This window comes from Rattus norvegicus, chromosome 4 (assembly GCF_021556685.1).
Source record: "Rattus norvegicus strain SHRSP/BbbUtx chromosome 4, alternate assembly SHRSP_T2T, whole genome shotgun sequence".
NCBI lineage: Eukaryota > Metazoa > Chordata > Mammalia > Rodentia > Muridae > Rattus > Rattus norvegicus.
This window is the reverse complement of record NC_141537.1, coordinates 164,848,868-164,858,775: the sequence shown is the minus strand read 5'-3', so window position 1 is coordinate 164,858,775 and position 9,908 is coordinate 164,848,868.

Genomic DNA, 9,908 nt, shown 5'->3' with positions numbered 1-9,908 from the left:
TATTTAGTTATGCACAGTTATTTTCTAAAAGGATGTTAAATTAACTTGTGGTACCAATTTTGAACAGTGGCTCATATTTCACTGAAAAATAGACAGTATTCTAAATATTGTAACAGTTCTTTGAAACAACTTCTTAATACTACCCAACATAATGTTAACATTATGACCTCATTATAATAGATTATAAGATATATGCATTATATAATATATTCACATACATATTATTTATCACAATTTATTTTATTATACCTTATATACATATATTTATGTATTACCATATATTAGATATGTGTATATTATATATTTATATAGTATATTTTTAATTTAAAATTATTTTATATAATATATAATTATATACATTATATACAGGGATATATAAATTCATATATGTGTATATATGTATATGAATATAAATATGTATATGTATATATCCAAGGAAATTCTAGAAGTAGGGAGTAAGGCTCAGAGTAAATATTTAATAAGACGTACAAACTGAATGCAAGTACATATTTTAAAATACAGGTCACTCCTTTCAGCATAGTTAAGTGCACTGCGTCTACCAGTCCTCACTCAGGGCTCAGTCACAAGTAAAATATACATAGATCTAAATAGCAGCTTTATTCTTCCATTTCTCATCTGTAGGTTCCTGCCCCTCTCACAGAGTAGAGTTACTCATCAAACATCAAAAGTCTCTACTTGACTCCCAGAGCTTCGGGTTTCTCTCTTTTCCCTTGGGAAAGAAGATCACTCCTGCTTTCCCTCTATCTCTAGCCAAAGAATCTTTGTAGAAGCTGCTCATCTTTGCTGGTTCTTTTGTTCCCATAAAGAGATTATAGTTTTTGCCTGGCCTCTCGTATCTTCTCCTGACTAGCTCATGGCCACTCTGACTTTCACACTCATTTGAAGAGAAACTTTGTTTGGTTTCCCAGAGGCTTTGGATTCTGATAAGGTCAGACCATCTGTCCCATCCTCCCTGCATCTTGCTGTCACCACACCGTCTCCACTGGCCTCTGCAACAGTGAGGACATCCACATCATCTGTTCCTGGAGGCCCACTGTCCTTCGTGGGCCACAGCACACCACTGTCCTTTACTGCATTCTGATAGCTGGCTTCCGAGGTGGGAATCACTCCCAGGATTTTCTCTTTTCTCTGCCTCTGACAGACGCTAGAAACACAGATGTACGATAGATAGGTGAATGAGTGATAGATAGATATTTGGAGGCCATATCTCAGATCGACAGGATCACAGATGGCCCTTAGGGAGGCAGGACTGGACTATTAAATTTCATAGGCTTTGTAATGTATCATAGGCTCTCAGACTGAATCAGTGACCTCAGTACCAATTCCTGAGCAGGCAGATAGTATAAGTTTTCAGTTGCTATGATTAACTCCATGATCAAGGCAACTTGTAGAAGGAAGGATCTGTTTGGGCTTGTGGCTCCAGAGTGATATGGATAGGTTTATATGCATATATATGTTTATATATATATGTACATATAAATATATCTACATATATAAGTAGTATACTACATAATATATAAATAATAATAAAAATGCATAATATAAAATTATACACACACATATGATTTTAAAGATCCTCTTTTCCCCAACATTGTGTGTGCGTGTGTGTATGTGTGTGTGTGTATGTGTGTGTGTGTGAGTGTGTGTGTGTGTGTGTGTGTGTGTGTAAGAAACAAAAGAAACAAATGAGACATACAAAGGAGGTGGGTTGAGTGAATACCAATTAAAGATAGCTAGAATTTTTAGCTCTATTCCCTGTGTGTCCTTGAAGGACAGATCCCCAGTCCTTCTAGTCTGTTCCCCGACCCACAGAGTTCTCTGCGTGGTTCTCATCATTAATGCTCTTCTTGCATGGAGGTACTCAACTTTGGGCTGTTTTTGTTTTGTTCTGTTTGGTTTGGTTTGGTTTGATTTTTTTTTGTTACCTTTGCACAATCCCGGATCATCTGGGAAGGAACCATTAGCTGAGAATGTGTCTCCATAAGATTGGTCTGTGTAGGAAGTCTGCAAGGCATTTTCTTGTGTAATGTTGATGTGGGAGGGCCCACCTCTTGGGGAGGTGCCACTCCTGGACAGATGATTCTGGGTTGTATTAAAAGCAAGCTAAGCAAGCCGGGGAGTGATGTCAAGTAAGCTGCACTCTCTGTGGCTCTGTTTCAACTCCTAAAGTTTCTGTTTTGGGTTTTGTAACCTTTAAGGGAAATAAACCATGACCTTTGGTTATGGTATCTTTATTATAGAAAGAGGGAGCATACTGGGACAAATCTTTACTTCTCTATCGCCTGCTTGTTTTAGGAAAATCATCAGCATGTGGGCAAAGACATTTTTCATGCAGCCAAGCACCAGCGCATCCCGGATGAGGGAGCAGGGGCTAAGGGGTCAGCAGCAGGTGGAGGTCAGCTCAGGGAATTCCGAGATCTGGGGCCGCTGTCCATAGATTATTTTTTATATTTCTTGTGTCCACTGTGAGACGTTGTCCAGAAATGAAGTGGACAAAGATAGCATCCATGCCTGTTCATGTTTCTCATTCTTTATCAGCTGGAATTGAAAACTCTCCAGAAACAAAAACAAACCCAGGAGGAACTGATAAGAAGGCTTTCATTTCCAATTAAGCCACTGTGTTTCTGAGGAACTTACCCCCATGTGTAAACTCCCGTGGGAGATCCTCTACCTCTTCGGTTTGCTGTAATATTTCTGTCTGCTTATTTATTTCTTAAAGTGGAGGGCGTGTGTGGAAAGAGAGAGAGAGAGAGAGATCTCAGAAAAATCACTTCTGAACCTTTGCGTCTTGTCTTTGTCTTCAGCTCTTAGGCATGACTCTGCTGTAATGATTTGATAATTATTTGTCTTCAGGAAAAACTTTATTTTATGCTTGAAAAACAAAACAAAACAGGAGGATCATGACTTCAAGCCAGTTGGGAACACACAAGTTTGAGCCTCACCTGGATTATATGGCAAAATTCTGTCTCAAAACAAACAAATAACAAGTTTTACTAGGAAATATCATAATACCACAAGAAAAAAAGCCAGACCCAATGTGAATAACTTTATAAATTAGTTAATTAATTAATTAATTTACATCCCAAATGTCGCCCTCCTGGCCCCCCTACCAAAGTTCTTCACCCCATTCCCCACTCCTCTTTGCCTCTGAAAAGGTACTCCCCCAACCCTCAGCCAGGCTAGACAAGACAGTCCTCTGCTACATAGATGGAGGGGACTCAGTGTATGCTCTCTGGTTGGTGGCTTAATCTCTGGGAACTTCTAGGAACCCAGGTGAGTTGACAATGTCAGTCTTCTTGTGGGGTTGCCATCCCCTTTAGCTCCTTCAATCCTAACTCTTTTTTTTTTTTTTCCGGAGCTGGGGACCGAACCCAGGGCCTTGGGCTTCCTAGGCAAGCGCTCTACCACTGAGCTAAATCCCCAACCCCAATCCTAACTCTTTCATAGGGGTCTCAAATCTCAGCTGAATGGTTGCCTGTAAGTATCTGCATCTGCCTCGATCAGCTGCTGTAAGGCCTCTCAGAGGCCAGCCGATCTAGGCTCCTGTCTTCAAGCACAACATGGCATCAGTAACAGTGTCAGGAATTGATGCCTACCCGTGGGATGGATCCCAAGTGGGGCCAGTCACTGGATGGCCTTTCCTTCAGTCTCTGCTCCACTTTTGTCCCCACATTTCTTTTAGACAGGAGAAATTCTGGGTCAAAAGTTTTGAAGGTGGGTTGGTGTCCCTATCTCTCCACTGGATGCCCTGTCTAACTACTGGAGGTGGTCACTTCAGGTTCCATTTTCCCAGTGTTGGGCACTTCAGCTCTGGGAGTCTCTCACATCCCAAGTCTATGGAACTTTCTAAAGGTTCCCCCATTCCTGGAAGCCACATATTTCCATTCATTTTTCTGGTACTCTGGGCTTCTCTCTTGCCCCCTCCCCCACCTTTTTGCCCTCTTTTCCTCTTCCCTTCTCTCTCCCACCCAGGTCCCTCCTTCCCTGTGAAAGTTTTTAATAACCCGGCCAGTCTCACTGTGGTATGAACTGGGTTCTTAAGACAGAAACAATGGTATGTGGCAGAAATAAAAGTAGATCACCCTGGTAAAAAGCAGTTAGTGTCTCATCTCTACCAGAAACAAGTTTCAGTGGACAACTAAACCTACCCTAGCCAGTCTCATTGGACGGGGTGTTCTTTGGAGATGGAGCACTACCTGTCCACTGTGGGGGGTATCATCTAAAATTAGCAGATGGCAAACATTAGAAAGAAAAATCTATAATGAGTAGCAACTACTTTCGTAGGTGTAGAATTTACCTCATTTTTCTCCTAAGCAGTGGGTCTTTGAGTTTTTTGTTTTTTGTTTTTTGTTTTTACCAACACTCAATTCCTTTCTCTTACTATGCTCAACTTTTTCTTTCATTGATGCATCATCCAGTATATTTTCCCATCATTATTAGACTCTGGGAAGCCCCATCTTTTCCTTCAATGCAAAAAAAATACAGAATTTGCATTTCAGAAAATTCTAGGATGACAGTCACTCTACCATATTTCCAACTGTTTTTACAGTCATAAGATATTGAGCTAAAGGACATTAGTGATGTAGCTTTTCATCATGATATAAGTTCTTAAACACATTTTGGATCTGATTTTATTTTATTTTGGATTTTGCTCCAAGACCAACTAACTGATTGTTGAGCATAAGCTAGAAAACATAAATGGCTGCTTTCCTTGGTTTCAGTGAGGTTTAGGATGAGGCAATATAAGGATTTTAATTTAGTAAGTTACATATTTCTCTTAGTTTATTAATTCCTCACACACAAGGTTCTGCCATTAAAGCTTCATCAACGAGATCAAAGACAGGGATCAGAAAATGACTAAAGGTTAAGAGAGCTTCCTGGAGAATCTGGAGGACCACAGTGAGATTCCAGCACCCAGTTATCAAGGCAGATCTCCTACACAGGTGTGTTGAAAGAGCAAGTTAGGATACCTTTTTCTGGTCTCCTCATGCACACATACACAAATTTAAAGAGAGGAAAATGAAGACAGTTTTGATATCTCACTTTTAATTCCCTATCTCCATATTTAATATTCTGAGAGTCCTTGGGATTTTCTCTTATGAAATCCCGATGATGCCTCAGAAATGTCCTTAGCCTTTAACTAGACATGGTGTCCATTGGATTGTATTCATTCAAAACTTCTATATTTTTATGATTTATGATGTTCAAAGAGCACAAAGCATATTAAAGCTTTTACTTGAGTGGAAGGCCATTTAAATAGTGGACTTCTACACTTTTCTTTTTAGTTTGCTTTTTGTTCTTTTTCTGAGACAGGCTGGCCTTACAGTCACTGTGAGCCAAAGATCACACTGAACTCTGACCGTTTGGCCTCCACTTCCATAATTCTGGTATCATAGGCTGCCTTAGCTTACTCTCTGTTGCTGTGATAAACACGGTGACCAAATACTGTGCCCTAGGCATACCCAAAGGTAGTTTCATTTAAAGATGTAAATCAAATACATACAAGTAATTAAATATGGCTTCCCAAAAGTGTGTGAGCTAGAAATCTCTCCAGAGTTTCTAAATGCAACAGGAAAGACAGCGTAGATGTCTGTAAAAATAACTGAGATGTAATAGTAGATCATTGTGTAACCAAGGCTGTCCCAGTACTCAGCTGTCCCTGCACTCAGCCTCCTCCTGAGTTCTGAGATTGCAGATGTGCACTACCCTGCTTTGTTGAATTTCTTTCAATGCCTTCCACAGTAGGTAGGATTGGATAGCCACAGTGGTGCAGGGGCATAGAGACCAGGTCTATTTCCACAAGAGTCAGACGTATGATGGTTTTATAACAACCAAAGGTTCCCTTTAGTGAGACACCAGGGGAAGTTCTTCCGTGTTACCAGTAGTGGGCAATATCCCTCTAGGGAGAAAACGTGCCTCTTGAAGGTTTTCTTGGTTGGCATTCCTAGATTCAAAAGTCTAGATTGAAAGTCCTAAGATTCAGTTTAACTTCATTAATAGAACACTATACACAGTGACAAATGCTTATTAATTATGTTCACCTGGAACCAATAGTCTCATGGCTTTCAGAAGACAGAAAAAAAAGCATGCAAATAAAGAAAATAAATAATTTGACATTTGTTGATTTCTTCTAAAATTTGCAAAACTTATGGGCATTAAAGACTAATCCAAACCTTTGTTTGTTTTTTCCAATGCTCATGTAAGAACATAAAAGTCTCTGCATGCTGCTGAAGTAACTCCTTTGTTCTCTGGCCAGAGATCTGGAATCCAGAAAAATACCTCTAACATTGAGATGCCCAAGCTTTTGACTTATAATTTAGGGCACTCTTACAACCTCCAGAGATTTCTCCAAGTGACTACTAACCAAGAATAAGACTGGGTGGGACTTATGTAAGAATTTTACAGAGCTAAAGACCCAGAGTCTCCAGAACATTGGTCTTCTTCTGTAATATTCCCATTTTTTTCTGAGGGCAAATATATTTTGTTTTGTTTAATTTAATATGGAAACAAACCTCTCTTGTGGATTTTGTACCTCTTGATAATAATCAATATCTGTCACAGTTAGTATTGTCAGTTTGAAATAATCTAGGATCACCTAGGAGACATGTCCCTGGGAATGCCTGTAAAGAATATTCTAGGTGACTTGATGTGGGGAGAACCATTTCAACTGTGACAGACCTTCCATGGGATGGGTTCCTGAAGCAAATGAGGGAGAGAAAGCAAGCTGTGCACCAACACTTACTGCTTTCTTTTTCTATGAGTGAAGATGACCAGCTCCTTTAGGCTAAGAAATCTAATGGATGCTCTCCAGTGGAGATCCAGGAGATATAACAATGTTAAGGACAGAATAGAAGAGACTGTTTTACCCCTGATCATATCTACACCCTACTCAACACAAGGTACTTCCATGAAGACTGACCTCTAACCTTTAGGTCCCCCTAACAAATCGGAGATAAAAGTCTCTTGGGGAGAAAGTTGAAGAAAGCTAGCAAGAAGTTCAGCAACATGGAACTATTCTTAGTGTGGGCTCTGCATACACCAATCTTCTAATCATGCACTTGGCAGCCCAAGAACTTATTTGCATATGCTAGTGTCATCCTGGATCTCCAGTGAAACTTACACTTTTCGTCAAAGATCCATGCAAGCACTTTTCACGGCCCTCCCTGTTTCACATCTCTAAAAGTCCACATAGTTCAAAATCAATTCAGTGTGGATTGTCACGCCTCTCTTGTTTTCAAGGTTGTGTTCTGGAATGTGGTTGAGTAGAAAGAGGGTGCCCTAACTTCCCTCTCACAAGGACTGCATGCCCAAGATGTAAACAAAATGAATGCTTCCTCCCTAAAATTAGTTTTGCCAGATAGTTCGTTGCCCCAAGGCACATAACCAGTGCTGCACATGCTCTTGGTGTCCTCGCATCATTTCTCAGATGCCTTACTAACCTAAGAGAGTGCACCTAATTCAACAAGTTCCCCCCTAGCCAATTTATTTTTCCCCCACTTTGATTTCTTGAGGTTCTGATTCCATGTGAATTTTCTCTATTCTTTGTGGGACACATTAGCTAGGCCTGTAACCATTTCCTTCTGTTAGGACCTGAGGACCATAGTCAGATGATCTAGTTACTTGACTTGTGGTCTGGAAGCTGGGTTGGTGAAGATTTGGGGGGGGGGCGGGACATATACATTAACTTACACTGAAAAGCATGGTCCATGTATGGGGATCTATTAGTATAAGGGAATAATTCTCTTCTCTTCTGAATTCTTTGGAGACTCAGGAAATTCTGTGAATCAATATGTTGGAGGATATTAAGAAAAGATGAAAGATGGTGGGACCCTGTGTAACAAGAGCTGTGAATATAGTATGAGCTATGGATGGAGCACAGTACAGAATGTTTTTTTCCATATGGTTGCCTTCTGGAAAGAATTGAACAAACTGGTAAGTGGATGCATTTGAAAGGAAGGACATGAGAGGATACCATGGATGGCATGGCCACACCATTTCTGTGGGAAATGCAAAGGCCTAGGAAGAATATTCTTGTCTCTTTTCACATGACCAAAGATAATAAGACATAACTCCAAGTGTATTCACTCACTGTGCTTGTGTTTGCTTAAATTGACCTCAAACCTACTCAATATGAGGTACTTCCAAGAAAACTGGCCTCCTCCCTTCAGGTCCTCCTAAAGAATTGGAGACAAAAGTCACCATGTGTTTTGATTGCTTTAATAATAGAAATGAGAAGCGTTCTGTTTGCTCTGCTCCTAAACTCAGATTGTGGCATCCCGTGGCGTCCCCACACACATCTTTGCCATTTTCTTTAGTCCACCTAGCCTCACTGGCCAGGGTGAGTCAACATTAGATGCCCATTTATTGTCTTCCCAGCTTTGGCCTGTTTCTGGTCTTTGCCCAGCTTCAATTTTTAATGTCCATTGGTGTTCCGACCTTCATTTATTCATTCCCATGAGTGGTCCTCATCTTTCCTCACCTTCCTACTAAATGAGATAATGAATTTTTTTTCATTCAACATCATGGCAGCTCTCACCTTTGAGGAATTTCATCTCATTTCTGATTATACATTTGTGGTTGGTCCTTCCACTTCATTTTCTAAATGGCAAGTGAAAAGACATTCCCTGTCTTATCATTTGTACTCTACCCATATTTCTCAAGTGTTGGTGCATCTCTCTGATTCTCTCTTGTCTTCACTGATTCTCCAATCCAGAGAAGTTTTGTTTCACCTTTAAAAACAATGCTCTTACTCTCTAGCTGGACAATATTTTCCCTTCTAACACAGTCATGGAGTTTTCATTACCCAATGGGCAACAGATGTTTCAGGTTCCAAATCTTCTCTTAGCATCTATTTTCTTGGCCCATTCTTGTTGGTTACTGTTACAGGTTTGATCCCCCTTCAAAATGCCCTTTGAAGTACATTGGCTTGCAGGAGTATGCTTCTGGATTCAATCTCTCACGGAGGAGAAAGAAAAGGAAAAATTGACCAGGGCTACAGTCACAGTGAAGTTTCTGGTTGTCTCAATAGGAGACTCTGTAACCAGAAGTCTACTTACAGGTCATTAAATATTGAGATCCCTAAGAAATAAAATGGATTAAATTGTATATACCTTTTACATGTAGATATTACTACTGTTTTTAGTTGTTTTTTTAATATTTTATGTTTGAGGAAACTGTTAAAAATGAGATTGCCTTTTAAATTTTATTTCTAATTTTTCATTGTTAATAATAGAAATATGCTTGAGCGCTGTTGAAAATCTATCCAGTGATTTTGATATGATATAATGCTTACTGTAGCATTTCAAAAACTGTATTGGTTCTCAAGTATATTATTAAATTAGCTACAAATAAAATGTTTTATTTTAACTTTTGCCAACTTTCAATTTTGATATGCCTTTTAGTTGCCTTATTTTTCTTGCCTTTTTACTGCTGGATCTCTAACACTAGAAGTTGTTGGATGACGTGATTAACAAAGTTTATTCTTATCTTATTCTAAAACTAGGAATATGCTTTCTCCTACTAGAACTATGATGTCAATTCAAACTTCAGAGTTTTGCTCATTTGTGTGCTGTTTAGTTCATGTCAAATTTTGATTATATATGGGAAAGCTACCCCTAGTTTCCTAAGCTTTATTATGACAGGGTATTATGTATTCATCAAATGCTTTGCTATGTCAATTGAAACATTTATTTTCCCTTCACATCTTTTTTGAAAATTTTTATAAATCTTTAATAAAAATTATTCACATCATACTATGCTTTCTATATTTTTCCAGACTTTATTTTCTTAGAGGTTGAAATTTACCTGGTTTATCTTTGGAAGAAGAGAAAAAAGAGGCTACGTGGTCTTGTGTTCAGTGTACTGTGTGTTGAAAAATACATGGTGAT